This window comes from Alligator sinensis, unplaced genomic scaffold, assembly GCF_000455745.1.
Source record: "Alligator sinensis unplaced genomic scaffold, ASM45574v1 scaffold157_2, whole genome shotgun sequence".
Taxonomy (NCBI): domain Eukaryota; kingdom Metazoa; phylum Chordata; order Crocodylia; family Alligatoridae; genus Alligator; species Alligator sinensis.
Genome location: NW_005842107.1, coordinates 72918 through 88700, shown reverse-complemented (window position 1 = coordinate 88700; position 15783 = coordinate 72918). Strand labels below are relative to the sequence as shown.

The following is a 15783-nucleotide window of genomic DNA, read 5'->3' as shown; positions in this document are numbered from 1 at the left end:
ACACATGCCAGCCGGCAAGAGCTCTTTGCAAAAGCAGATAATCCATGGATTTCTCTGATAAAAACAGGGAATCCATGGTTTTCTCCATTTTTCCGTAGGAAACAGAAAACCCGGATCCCTGATCATAAGACAGCTGTAGTACTTATGTAGCACAGTGAACACATTTCTTCTTTCTACAATGTTGGCTTCTAATAGTTAAATTTCTAACTGTAAGGTATTAACTTGTTATAGCTACTTATTCAAGAACAGTCCTTTTTGATGTAATTTCAAAATTAGCTCATCAGGAAGAACGCCCAACAACTCTGCTGTGACTTATTCTCACCCATGTGGTTCTTATTAAGCATTTTATCAAAATCTTGTGATGCCTCTCTTAATTCCAACCTAATCAAATAATATACTTTAAAAATAGTTTAGCTTGTTATGGACAGGTTTGTGATATTTAAAGTAATTAGCCCTTAGTTAATAGGGGTGAACTAACACACTGGTGCGGTATCAGATCGACACCAATATAAAGAAATTGGCTGCATCAGAAATTGGCCTGATGTGACCAATAACATTACCAACAAACGGACCATGCATGCACAGCCCCAGTGCAGCACAGCTGGGCAGCTTGGAGAGCTGCACGTAGCGGTTAAGTCTGTTGTGGTGGAAGGGGAGGAGGAAGGGAAGGGGCATGGCAGGGGAGGGGGAGACGGTAGATAAAGGTCCTTTGGGTGAGAGAGTAGAGCTGGGGCAGGTGCTGCCCAGCCACAGCGGGGCACAGGATGGAGCTGCAGCTCATCGGCGGGGGGTGGCCAGGTACAGCTCCCACTGCCATATGCAACCCAGGAGGGCGTGGGGGGGAAGAAGCCTGGCGCCAGCCCTGCACAGATCCAGGGGCATCCGTCCCCATCCCCACGTGGCTGCATGCGGCGGTGGGAGCTGTCCCCCACCCAACAAGCTGTGGCTCTGTCCTGTGCCCTGCCTGCCCCAATCCCTCCCTCACTGCAGGGGACTTGATCTGCCTCCACCCCACCTCCACCCCAAACACAACAAACCTACCAGGTCAGATACTGCTCTTCAAGCTGCCAGGCTGCGTATCGGAAATCGGACTGGTATTGGTCAATATGCCTCCTTAAAAATTGGCTATTGGTATCAGCCCCAAAAATCTCTATTGGTGCACCCTTATTAGTTAAATAAGCATTTTAATATTTGGAACTGAAGTAAATTGTTATAAAAAAAAAAAACATATCAATTCTAAATTAATTTGCTATTGTTCCTGAAACCTGGGGACAAATGACCGGTTTAAGAAAAAGAATTTGGTTTAGAATTCATATGAACTGAGATACTATTTTTAATTTAATAATATCTAGCATTATATGAGGTAACAACAATTAAAGAACTTTAAAAGAAATAAGTGCTCTAATGGCTCATGAACCACTTTTCTTAAAAATAATGGATCATTGATAAATTATCTGCATTAATGTTAACCTATTTACGTTGCAAATATAGTACAAATCTTGGGTTCTGCTTATTAAAAGAGCCTCTCAATATTACAAATTGCTTTTCATATTTAATAGCAACTGAAACGCATCATGCTGTTGCCTTGATGAACAAGAACAGGCATACAGTATTGAGGTATTTCAAAATTAACAGACAAGGTTCTTTGGGTAAAATCCAATATTGTTTATTAGACCAACTAACATAGTTGGGAAAATTCTTCTTTGCAAGCTTTCGGGTACAAACACCTCAGCCTGAAGAAGGCTGAGTTAGTGGTCTAATAAACAATATCGGATTTACCCAAAGAACCTTGTTTGCCTATGTCCTTAGGTCAGCATGGCTACAACCAATACCCCTCAAAATCAGCACATGCTTAAAAAACGTCTATGGCTTAAATAAAGTATCTTCAGGACTATGCATTAAATAGCTCACACACAACAGTTAAATATAAATAATGGCAATAGCAATAGATTATTTTTGGATAAAACAAAGTACTTTCCATAGGTTTGTTAACTTTGTTTCCCCTTAACTAAGTGGCAATGGGATTTGGCAGCTCTGGAAAGTGATGCCATTTTCATATGCATTCAACTTAACATGTGACATGCTTGCCAAAAGTGTTGGCCACCACTGCTTAAACTAGGGGCGGGCAATTATTTTGGGCAGAGGGCCGCTTACTGAGTTTTGGCAAGCCACCGAGGGCCGTGTGACAAGCAGCCCAGGGAAGATTAATATTTTCTAAAATTTTTAGAGGGCCCGCAGGCTGGATAGAATGGCCTGGCGGGCTGCATTCGACCCCCGGGCCACTTTTTGCCCACCCCCAATTTAAACACATCTAGATTAAAGTTTAATCTAATGCACTTTATACACAGGTTGTAAATGTATTAGTAACCAACTGGCTTTAAAGAGCAATTTTTTATTTCCTTTCTAAAGTATTTACTATTTATGTCCATCATCCTTAGGTAAGGTTAGACTTGTGTAATTTCCAGAGATAAAAATATAGAGGGGGGGGGGGGGGGGGGGGGGGGGGTTGTTTTGCTTTGTTTTATAGGAATATGTTGAAATTCTAAAGTTCTAGATTCCTAAAGTTCAAATATGCTCTCCTATGCTTAAAAAATTCCAATGAAACAAATCACTGATTTTCAAACTCCCCAGTAAAATGTTTGTTTTATGGTATGGACTGTGTTTCAATTAAATCTCACAACACCCTTGTTAAGTCTCGGAAGATATATGCGCTACAGACCATAAATATCAATACCTCACTCCTTGCAATGTTATGAATGTGAACGGCATAACTAATAACTGCACTCTCCAAGGAACCTTGTTTGGCACCAGAAGATGGAGACAGTCTTGGGTTTACAGATTAAGATAAACTAAGAGTTGCAAATCTTAGCAGAGAGGCTCAAGGAAACAGTAGTATCCAATTTGACTGTTAGACAAGAAAATTTCTGGCTGAAGATAAATTAGGTCTGGCAGTTGTTCAACTTGACCTCTACTTAAAACATTCTTGCTATAGGGTATGATAATCCTACATCATTAAATGCCATAAATTCATTCTGCAAGTAACTTAAAATAAGTCTGCAATACTGCTTTTCACAGAAGCGTAAGGTTTTTTTTATTACTGTTAAAAATACTGAAATCATGGCAGTAGTAACTACAATTAGGGTCATGTCCAGACCTCCACTGTAACCCAATATTCTTCCTGTCCTCCAGCTCCTAATTAGAAGAAAGGCATTTGGTCTAGTTGATGGCTAAAATAGCTCACAAAGAATTTTCTCCTTACAATTTAGAAATAAAAAAAGAACTAATTTTCAACCGTAATGTTCAAAACGTGTTTTAGAACATTTAGTGTTTTTTTGCCATGCTTAAATATTGATCAGTTAAAGGATGCCAAATTTCATACAAATAGCTAGACACTCCACTTGAAGTGGTTTGTATAGAAAAGACTTTAAGATTAACAATTATTATGAAATAGATGTCTGCCAAAAAACTTCATTAAAGCAATTTAAATTTTAATTACTATGCAGTTAACTTAAAACTTTAAACATAAAATGTCTAATTGTATTCTACTGCCAGAAACCTTGTTAGCCAAGTGAATCACAAAGGGAAGTGTGTGGCAGGCAAAGAAGCAGGATGGTGTGCAACCATTTCAAACAGCTGATACAGTTGGTAAGGTACAAATGGGCAAGGCTCTCATTGCAAAGGGGTGGGCAATGGACTTGAATGAAGCATAGAAAAAACCAGAGAGATTCTGGAAGTCGAGCATGGGGGAAAACCAAGACAGGTTTTAGATACAGATGGAGGCAGTCAAGGAATAGAGAAATAGCAGAGAACTGGAACTAGACTGCAAAAATTAACAGTGAAATAAAGGCTGGAAATGGAAGGGTTGGGGAGCTGGGCTGACAAACTAAAACACTTCTTAGCTGTTCCACAATAAGATATGCATGATGTCATCGGATGCTCAGTTAACAACCTTTAGTGGATGATCAAACTATATCATCTAATCGCACGTAGAATTTCATACACAAAGCAGAGACCTAGCATAACATCAAGTCAGACGGTACAGACAAACAGAAAAAAAAACACTTTCAAATTTCTATGTCATTTCAAGACCGTAGCAATATTGAAAAGCTATACAAATAACGTTAAGAGTTAAAAGACTTGGTATCAATCTTAACACCCAAATTACAGTAGAAAGGGTCTCAATGGACAAGACTCCAAGAGATTTTAACTGCTATGTAACAAGAGTCACAAGAATTTACACAGTCCAACTGTATTATTTAGGCAGCTTTTTCTTAAAACTACTCACTTTAGTACCTTTCCTTTTACTCATACCACGCCTGTTTTTTATGCAAATCTTCAGAAAAAAAAAAAAAAAATCAAACAAAAATTTAACGATTTAACTCTGCCAAATATCACTAGCATATCTCAAGTTTTAGTGCAATGCATATAGTAGTCTCTTCCTACTGAAGAAAATAAGTCCATGCAAGTCTAACTGGACAACATAACTGAAGACAAATATACGCTACTCATGCTGCAAAAAAAATATGTATATATCATTTCTTATTTAAAAAAACAGAGATATCCATATAGCAATCTAAATCAATACTGGAGAATAGCTGAGCATATACACACTTCAGCTATGCATGGAAGTTAGATTGGACCTCAAAAACATTAATATATTCAAGAATTAATATTGTTTGGGTGCTGATGATTATTTAATGGTGCGTGTGGAAATTCAGTGTTAGGATTTAATAGCATAATTTTTAAGGATGTATTTAATGGCATATATTTCTCTTCCATTACAGTTAACCTTAGCTGCAACGTGACTTACACCAAAAAATTAATATTCTATTATTATTAAGGGGGGAGGTCCATAAACTTCAGGAACAGTAGTCTTAAAAAAAAACCACTTCACTCCATGGCAGACAGGTGCTTCTATCCCAGCTGCCACCACCACTCAAATTTAAGTAGTCAAAAACAAAATGCATAAGCATATTTTTCACCTTGCGAACAGTAAGACCTGTTGCTGCCAGCATTAGTCTGTGCGAAAGGATGGGGCCTGCAGAATACAGCCAAAGTCCCACATTTGCAGGCTGGATCTGGCCCTTACACTCTAGGTTGCTGACCCCCTAAATCTAGCACAGTGCTACTCAAGGCCTGCCTGGCTCAAGAACCACATGAGCAGTCAGTATTAACCAAAGGAGCAACAAGAACATAACATACCCACTTATGGATTGCAGCAAATACATTCCAGAGCAAAAGAGCAAAAGAAAATAAAATGCAGAACGTATACCATGATTGATAGAGATCAAAAAAGCATGTTATCTGCAGAACTCATGATCGCTGGAAATAATGCAGGCAATGAACTTTGATAACATTTTCTGTGAGGAGGCACAGGTAATATGTTAAAGAGTCACTCATGGCTCTAAGGAACTATGGTCTCAGTAGTACTGCACTAGTAGGGTCTTGAAATATATTTACTGCCAGTAAGCTTAGCGTGCACAATACAAGAGAAATTTGGATTTTTCTCCCTATTGCACATAAACACGAACTTTCTAAAATTAGGTACACAAGAAGTGTTCCTGAATAAAAACAAAGAGCATCAACTGAAAAAAAAAAATTAGAGAAACAGAAAACTAGTGAAGGGGAGAAATTCTTAATGTATATATTCTACCATATAGCACAACAGAAGAAAAAAATATAATGGACGCTAATTTTTATATACATAAAGAAATACATCAAGCTTATGGTTTCACTTGAGAGAATTAATTATATGTGGAAACAAGGAGTACAGACATGATCCTGGAAAAAGGAGTAAGACACTTGAGAAAGAACCTGAATAGACAAAGAGATGGATGAAGTAGAGGCAGAGGAATAAACTGCCTACAATGGCAAAGCAGCTATGCTTAAGTATTCAGCACTGATCCTTGATAATCATATTCCATAAGCAGCAGGGACTGGGAGTGCTGTGGAGAAAATACACTAAGTCCCCGGGGAAAAGATATGCCTTCAAGATATTGTCTTGAATCTACTTAAGGCTGATTAAAGCAGCCTCAATAAACAATATCCAGATCTCCAAAGATAGTGAAGGATCCCCTTTATGGGCAACTTCTGTGAGAGTAAGAGGGAAAGGTGGTGAGGAAGGAAGACTGTATACACAAGGGTTTTCAATTTTCAGGGGTTATAAATTCCCCAAAACCTCAGAAATAACACCCCCTAAAGTATTTCAGTCCCTACCACCATATTAAAAAGCATGTGCACATAGTGTGAAGGAGAAATGGTGTAAAGAAGATCCAATCTTATATGAAAGCTTAAACAGGTACATAAAGTCCAAAATGTTAGATTTTAACAACATTTTTTTAACAAAGAAACCTCAAAAAAATACTCCAATAAGAGACATACAACTAACCAATTGTGTGTGATAAAAGGGATTACACATTAACAAACTTTGACATTAAAAAAGGAGGACTGGCAAATCAAATTCATGTTAGAAAGTATTATAATAAAAGACTCAGGTAGCTGTAGAGTTTTATCAGTTTCTGCACAAATTTCCCACTTGTTAGCCAAAGGGGGGGAGGGGGTGGAGAAGGAGGAGAGAAGAGAACTTTTAGAGTTGTATGGACTGTCAACAACTGATTTGCCAGCATATAGCTGAAACCCCCGGAGAGGCAGGAACCATCTACAGCCCAGAGCTTAACTTAAGTGCACAGCCTGAGCAGCCAAACTGGGTAATGGATAGTTTCTCCACAGCTGTCTTAACATTTTCCTTTCTTTCCTCAGGTCATTTTATAGTAGCAAAAATTATTTTGGCCTCACTGTGGTTTGCATCCCTAGAATGTCAAGATAGAAAAGGGATAGAGTATTTGTTTAACAGCATATCCTCAGCCTTCAAATCCTGACTGCACATCAGTATACAAGAGCTGCCACAGAACTGGTTCTTTAGCAAATAGCCAATTTGCCTTCCTGGCATGAAATCCCCATATCCTCAGCCTCCAACGCTAGTGATGCTGTAAAAGGAAGATGCGAGATTCCCCCATTCATTTTAAAAGTAATTAAAATGTTATAATATTTAACAAGCTAACCCTTCAAAGTTGTCTGGAAGTTCTGGAAGATTTACACCATGTCCCTCTAATCTACCCCAAAATCCTACACAACTGAAGTGATGGCACTGAGAAGAAAAACTACACCTAGTAGATGCATCACGTACCTATACTTCCACTGAAACAAGAGTTCTATTGTGCACCTTGGGCATGGTGCTAGAACCCCAAGAATAAGATGTACTTCTAAATGCTGCTTTACTATTTATGGTTATTAAAATGCTTCCTATCACTAGCGTAGATAGATACATGCACGTTACTCTAACGAAAGTCACCACTATAGCATGTCAAGATTTATTCCCAAAAAATAAGCTATTAACCTGACCATCACACCTTTGAATGGCACCTAGGTCTTGCTTGACCAATCTCATTTCCTTCTACGACCAGGTGACCTATCACCTGGACAAGGGAGAAGAGATTGATGTCATATATCTTGACTTCAAAAAAGCCTTCCATCTGGTGTCCCATGATCACCTCTTGGTGAAACTGGCCAATTGTCGCCTTGGGTCCACCACGATCCACTGGCTGGAAAATTGGCTCCCTGGTCAGACCCAGAGGGTAGTAATTGATGGAAGTCACTCATCATGGTGTCCTGTGACCAGTGGGGTCCCCCAAGGCTCTGTCCTTGGACCCATATTGTTCAACATCCTCATTAATGATGTGGACACTGGAGTCAGAAACGGACTGGCCAAGTTCACTGATGACCCTAAACTTTGGGGCAAACCATCCACACCAGAAGACAGGCAGGTGACCCAGGCGGACCTGGACAGGCTCAGCAAGTGGGCGGACGAGAATCTGATGGTGTTCAATGCCGATAAATGCAAGGTTCTCCTCCTTGGGAAGAAAAACCCGCAGCATCCTTATAGGCTCGGCAGTGCTACCCTGGCTAGCACTATGGAAGAAAGAGACTTGGGGGTCATCATCCACCACAAGATGAACATGAGCCTGCAGTGCGATGCGGCGGCTAGTAAAGCGACCAAAACGCTGGCTTGCATCCATAGATGCTTCTCAAGCAAATCCCGGAACGTCATTCTCCCCTTGTACTCGGCCTTGGTGAGGCCGCAGCTGGAGTACTGTGTCCAGTTTTGGGCTCCACAATTCAAAAAGGATGTGGAGAAGCTTGAGAGAGTCCAGAGAAGAGCCACACGCATGATCAGAAGTCAGGGAAGCAGACCCGACGATGACAGGCTGAGAGCCATGGGGCTCTTTAGCCTGGAAAAGCGCAGGCTCAGGGGTGATCTGATGGCCACCTATAAGTTTATCAGGGGTGACCACCAGCATCTGGGGGAACGTTTGTTCACCAGAGCGCCACAAGGGATGACGACTAGGTCGAACGGTCATAAACTACTACAAGACCGTTTCAGGCTGGACATAAGGAAGAATTTCTTTACTGTCTGAGCCCCCAAGGTCTGGAACAGCCTGCCACCGGAGGTGGTTCAAGCGCCTACACTGAACACCTTCCAGAGCAAACTGGATACTTATCTTGCTGGGATCCTATGACCCCAGCTGACTTCCTGCCCTTTGGGCAGGGGGCTGGACTCGATGATCTTCCGAGGGCCCTTCCAGCCCTAATGTCTATGAAATCTATGAAATGGCATTGTATTTTTCTCAAAGTCACTAGACTCTAGGTCTATTAAGACAACAGGAATTAGGACAGGAGGAAAGGACGTAAAATCCAAAGGCCGCTACCTCAGAATGCCCTAAAACCAATCCCTGACTATTCAAAATCCAAACTGACCCACTATTTTTGATGACATGGATGTTATGTGGTTTCATAAGTATTAAGGAGTCAAACCACACATGAACTTAGGCATCAAAAGTAATGCTTTCATTTTTAACTGGAAGCTAGGGCAATTAACTGAAAGTTACTGAAACACAACATTGCTAAATAAATAGAGATGCCCGATTTCATTGGGAGCTACAGTTTTTATGGTAAGATCTCTGGCATGAGGAACATCCTGTACAGAGCGCTAGCAAAATTTCAGGCTTTGTCCACATTTGCCCAATTCTGCCACATAAAAAAGCTCTGGTGGCAGACAATGGCTGCCACTTATATCACAAGACCATCTCCACTTCCCACACACCCCTGGCAGTTCCAGACAGCTCCATTACAGCAGTTGTACCAATACAATATGAAGAACAAATGAGGAAGGCATCAGCTGCTAAACAGACTGCTCAAGCAGGAGTATCTACACACCTTCTGCTGGCTGTTAGACAGCATCAGAAGCCGTCATTTACATGAGAGATTCGGTACTATATCTCTACTGGCAGAAAGAGTTGGGGATGGAGATGGAAGGGAAGAGTTCTGCCACTTTGTAGATGCATGCAAAGTTCTGCCAGCACAACACTGTAGACCAGGGATCAGCAACATTTTTGGGCAGAGTGCCAAAAACACCAGCAACCTTGACTTAAAAAATATTGGTGTGCTGGGGGAAAAGGCAGGGGAACCGCGAGGGGCCAAATTCTTGTTGTGTCAGCATAGCCCAGGCCTCTTCCCTGCTGTCCACCCCAAGTCACACATGCCAAGCAAAATGCCTTCATGTGCCATGCTCTGGCACCCATGCCTGGGGTTGCCTGCCCCGGTATAGATTATGCCTCAAATCTGAAGGGCTCGTAAAGACATGGAAAACTGTGGCATGGTCCAGATCTGAGATACTGTCACTGTCATCTAACCAGGTAAAGAAAACTACAGGTCCTTTGCCTACTTGGTACTTTCTTTAAGAACAATCAGGACTCCAAAAATCCCCTCAAAATGCAAGATTTCTTCACTATGGCTGGCTACACTTAATGATGAAGGGATTGTTCCTAACCTGTAAAACCTCCCTTCCCCAACCTACCAAAATCACTCATCTTATCTTCAGTGAAATGCACTTGCATCAAAACCCCAATTTTACCCAACCAGGAAAGCAAAGATGACCCACCTGCTCCTCATTTTTTCAATAGGGTCTATTTCTCTGCCCTTGGACTTTTGCTAGGTGTTAGACACACACACACGACAGGAACACAGTCCTATCAGAGCTCACAATCTAACTTCAAGGTGCAACAGCAGATATAACAAACAGCAGGAACTACATTAACTTAGCTCTGCAGAAACTATTTAATTAAAGGCAGGTAACACTGGCTTCCTCTTTTCAAACAGATGAAAAATACTTACATTCTTGAAGTTCCTCATCATTCCATTTAAGATTTGCAGGTAGACAAGCCAAATCTAGCATGACAGGCATCCTTCCACGGTAGGTTTGCAGAGAGACAAGCCAAACAAGACAGACATTACTGTCATGATGTCAAAGTAATACAATAGAAATAAATTATTCTAGGGTACAGAAGGAAACTGATAATTTTGCCCTCATCAACATAAGCAGGATGAAGGAGATTCCCCAAGAATTTGAACCAATATTCCTATATAGAACAAGGCTGTCCAACTCACAGCCCAAGGCATATGCATCCTGCAGGCAGCCAGCTGGCTGTCAGTCTCCCCATCTCTTTGTGCCGCTGCTGGGAGTCTCCAGGTTCTCCCTCTATCCTGCAGTTTCTGCTTCTTGCCCCTGCACCCCACTTGGCATTTGGGGGCCATACAATGTGCAGCCACCAGCTGCTAAGAAGTTTGACAGCCCTGTTATAGAATAATCAGTATGCTGTTTTCTCAACTTCACATTTTTGAAAGGAGAATATACCTTGAGAAAGCACAATCACAGTAAAACCAACATACCCTTCACAATGAATGCCCAACCATTGGTGTCAGAACCTGAGGGAAATTTTGCTTGCATCACCCAATCCATCTTCTCTACTGATGATGGATAAAGCCCATTTCCAAAGAAAAAAAGGACATTAAAAATAGCATCCCACCTCAGATTTCTTATTTGAGTTACCTTGCCTGTTCAATTATTTTCTCCAAGACATTCACACTTTACAGTTCTGAACTGCCTCCATAGTTCTTTTGATTTCTAGATGCAAAACATTTAACATGAAAAAATGTGTCTGGGGCGCTTTTGCACCTGTGACGCAAGAGGCTGGATATTCCTATGAACTCCTTGGGACAAATGGTTGTCTGCAAATGCAGCACTAAACTCTAAGGCCCAGAACGTCCCTTCCAGTCCTACATTCCAGTCTGCCACACATGTGACCAGCAATCCACCTCTGCAGGGCTACATCAGATTGTAGGACAGATGTGGTACTCTCCTGCCAGAAAAGGGAGAGGTGGGGGGTTCAACCACTGTGTAGGTGCACTACATTACAGTGAGATTTCAGCACCAGCTAGATAATCAGTATTTTTACTTGGAATTAACACACCTATAATGATTAAGTCTGATAAGCTTTCTGAGTTAAAACTTATTTCTGCAGAGTACTTCACAAGTCATGAAAAGATATAAAGGTATTCTAATCTATATTTTCGACATTGAGTCAAAAAGACCAGTCATGGATAAAGAGAACCTGTTCCCATTCAAGTAACAGATCCAGAGTCTAATACAATATAGTGTCATTTTGCCACCATGTTACCAGAGGCAGCATCTAAGCAGATCTAATTTACAGCACTTATGGACAAATGGTAGGAAGATAATAAAAACCACCATCCGTATTTTTCCACAAATATCTGCCACAAAAGAAATCACTGTTCTTTTTACTTGGGCATTTATTCCCAAACAGATTCACTCAACAAACTTTTAACATGTCTTAAGAGTTGATTCGATACTTGTTCTACAAAAGACACTGGGACTGATCCCATTAAGGCGACATGAAGATTTATAGCTAAAGACTACCTAAAATTCTAATTACATAACCTACTTACTGAATTTAATTTCCATAATCTCCACAACTACTTAGAAAGAAGTTTCCCTCTTTTTTTTTTTTTTTAAACTCTAAATTCACAGAAGTTAGCCATATTTTGTCAAATAAATAATTTTGAAAAAAAACCCAACCCCTCCCCCCGCAAAAATACAACTTCACCTTTTCTGGCTAAACACATACACAGCCCTCTTCCTTCAAATTATAAACTTCTCACTCCTGCACTCTTTAGTAACTTTGCAGACACAGGCCACAAGTCCTAGTCCATGGTGAAATAACAGATAGTCTCCTCTTTTATTTCAGCCCAAAGAAGATGACTGAATTATTCAGATGTTTAAGTTACTTTCATACTTTTCTGATGCTTCAAGCAACAGCTGTCTCCTAAACTGAGCTGTAAAATCCACTTGCCTGGTATCTTATGTTTCAATTCTCCATCTCGCTCTGTATTCCTACTAAGGACCCTAAAACGCAACTAGAAAATAGTGGGATTGAAGGGCAGAGAGATAATTAAACCCAAACTGCTGAACACGTTAAATCTGCTGTTTCATCCTGGATGCAAGGAACTGCCTGTTTGGCAGGAGTTTTGCTCTACAAGTATAAGAAATCGTTACCTCAATCCCTCAAAAAGGAAAGTGACAGAGGGAGGGCAAGGATTTCATGCAAACCATTCTTCTGGGTCCCTTCTGTCAAGTCAACTGCCTTGGCCCTAATGCTCTGCTTGATTCCATCTCTCCATGTCCTTTCCAGCCTCATCTTCTACATATCTCAGACCTTACCAGAGAATCACAAACGGAGGCTAACAACGCTGTTTGGCATTTCTAGCTTTAAAGTCTCGCTCTTTAGACCTCTATAGAATGGATACCTTAATTAGCTAATATCATAATAGCATGTTAAGCAATACTGTTTAAAAAACACACTTTTCATTCTTTGTCCACTAAAATCTGTTACGAAAGGTATCTCACCAATCAAAACACTTTTTGCCCAAGATTATTCTGATTTAGATGAAGGACAGATAAGGAAATCTTCAACCTGAATCCAAATTGACTTTGTATAATTCCAGGTGCACCACAGGAGACATTTTTTGTCACAACTCAGTTTTCTCAAGTGATTCTTATATGTGAGAAATGAATGAAGATAAGGTGCAGGAAAGAGGCAATCTATTAAATATTTAACTCAATCCAGAATTCCATGAAAAGCTCCCCTTTGTGAACCATTTAGGAGAGAGGTATCAAAGATTAGGTCTGCAGAACAAACCAGCTTCAAAGCTCCATCATCTGGCTCCTGGGCTGCCCCAGGGTTGACCCAAATGCTGCCAAACTGGCCACACAGGGCCCAGGACAGACGCTGCATGCAGTGCCTACTCTGACCAGCCCAAGACCCATGCTACATGGTATCCACCTGGGCCACTCCAGAATCGCACTGCGTGGGGGGCCTGCTCCAGCTGGTCCAGGACCCATGCTGCATTTGCCCCAGGCTGGTACCCCATGTGATGCAGGTCCCCAACCAGCACTGGATCCTGCCTCAAGAATTGCTCAGTCCTCCGTCCCCAAACTGTACCACCTCCATAAGCTAGCAGGCATCTAACCAGTCTGCTTCCAGACAGCCCATCCTTACTACTTCTGTGCCAGAAAGCCATCCTTGCTACTTCTGTGTTTGAACTAAAGCTCATCAAATGAGCTTTAGTTCAAGTGCCACCACCACCATTTTTAAAGTGCAAGGTCACTTTTAACTGGAGCTGCGCCTATCATTCACCATCCCACTTTCACTTCTTACCCAGACATCAAATGATGGGACACTTTCACTGAGGGTGAGGGTCCTCAGTGGTACAGCCTGTATTCCACCTGAACCCCATGAGCCACCAGTGATCTAGGTTTCTTACTCATTCACAGGGCTTACCTGGCACACCCTACAGACCCCCACCCCCCATCCTGTGCTCAGAGGGAAACCCTGGATGCCTACCTTGTGCTCAGGGATCTGCAGCCTCTTTCTCCCTCCACAGGAACCTATTGAGATTCTAGTTGCACTTGTCTGCACTAGAGCTACACCTATATATCGGTGCCATATCAGATCGGTACCAATTAATGGAAAATTAACATTATCAGCTACCAGCTTTTTTGGCCAGTGTAGCCAATGTCACCAATAAATATAATATGCTTTCTGGCTGGAGCCCCAGAATGCTGCGTGCATGTGTGCAGCTGCAGCATGCACAAGGATAGGAACACAGCCAAGTAGTGTGGAGAGCAGCACCCTGCAGGTAAGTCTGTGGAGAGGAAGGAGTATGGGGGGGGATGGGGAGGGCAGATCGAGCACACCACAGGGAGGAAGAGAGGGGGAACAAGGGGGGGCATAGACAGAGGCTGAAGCTGCTGCCCAGCCAGGGCACTAAATGGGACCCTGGGACCACAGGTGGCTCATCCGAGGGGCGCAGAGGAGGCGGGGCAGGTCCACACTGCTGTGTACACCCCCCCAGGGAGGCATGGAAAGCCTCCCCAGGGGATGTGCCCCCCTCCCTCAGATTTGTGCGCAGGGGTAAAGCAGGCTACCCACTGTGGATTTGGGGTTCTCCACCCTGCTGCCTTTGCCCCGGGGAGCCGCACACCAGCCACACATCCCCTGCCCGTTGGGCAGCAGTGGCAGTGGCGAGTTATTGATGAGCTTTAGTTCAAACACACCCAGCACCATTTTTAAGCACCAGAACACTGATCCCCTGGACAAGCTGCCCATGGTTCCCTGGCCCCAGGGTCCCATTCACCACCCTAGCTGGGCAGCACCCCCAGGCATAGTCCCTGCCCCATTACCTCATTCACTGTGGCGGCCTTGATCTGTCCCGCTCACGTTGTTTCCCTTCCCCGTGCCCCTTCCCCTCCACAGACTTATCTGCAGGGAACTGCTCTCCACGCTGCCTGGCTGTGCTCCTGTAAATCACTTATTGGATCAGTATCAGCCAATATGCCTGGTGAATAATCTGCTATTGGTATTGGCCAAGAAAATCTTTAGTAGTGCACCCCTAGTCTGCACATATTTTATTTTATACACAAATTCTGTGTGCAGCCCCAACAAGTCAAAGGACCTTCTGGTTAATCTCCTCTTTGCCCCGATTAAGATTTCCATCTGCCAGACCAGAAAAGTTGCTGGCCAGAGGGAACCTGGCAACTCTGAGGCCATCTTCCTTTCACTCATCTGTGCATGGCCCTGAGCAGAGTTTCACTGGGCAACAGCCACAGGTTCCTTTATATTTGAGGGGCAGTGGGCACTAGCCTGTGTCCTCTGCTAAGTGTCCACCCTTGAGGCAATAAAGGAAGGAATCTAAGAGAGATTCTTGAATGGAGGCTCCACAGTCTGAGAAAAATAAAACCAAGGTCCCAGGCAGGACTAGATTCTCTGGCTAGTGGGTAAAGTATATGTAAGAAGCTTTTAAGAAACTTGGGTGACTGAGCATAGCTATAGAGGAGGATGGCAAGCTATCACTGTTGTGTTTAATTAAAGTTATTAGTTATGAATAGACGTCTAGTCCCTCATCTCCAAGTGTAGCAGATAGTAGAGGATCTTTGGTATTGAGACATGAACCATATTAAGAACTTGTAACAATATGAATGATTTTTTTCGAGTAGATACCATACTTACTCCAATGTAAGACTACCATGAATATAAGACAGTGCATCAATAATTAGATTCTATATATGAAAAATGTAATAATTTATCATTTTCCAGTGTACAATCTAATTATGAGAGGGTTGTCTTGAATGCAACCCCTCCCACTGCTACAGCATGAAATACAGTGGCTAGGGGAGAGAGAGAAAGTAAGGTACTCCTTGACCTCTGCCACCCCGTCCCTTCTTCCTCCTGCAGCCTTTCTGCTGCCCTCTACCACCAGCCCCTGCTCAGGCTGCGTTCTCTTCCTGAGCACAATGTGGAAGTGAGATGT

General features: G+C 42.4%; 1 protein-coding gene across 2 annotated transcripts in view; it reads right to left on the bottom strand.

Annotated features, from left to right (window-relative positions):
- STAG2 (stromal antigen 2) overlaps window positions 1-15783 on the bottom strand; it is a 116169-nt gene that overhangs the window by 79215 nt on the left and 21171 nt on the right. The window contains exon 1 of one of the 2 annotated variants that reach the window (XM_025205183.1): window positions 10231-11893. The exons of the other annotated variant lie outside the window; for it this stretch is intronic. The gene's annotated coding sequence lies outside the window, so the exon portion shown is untranslated. Of the gene's footprint in view, window positions 1-10230; window positions 11894-15783 lie in introns of those variants that run through there. 2 annotated transcript variants of the gene reach the window in all.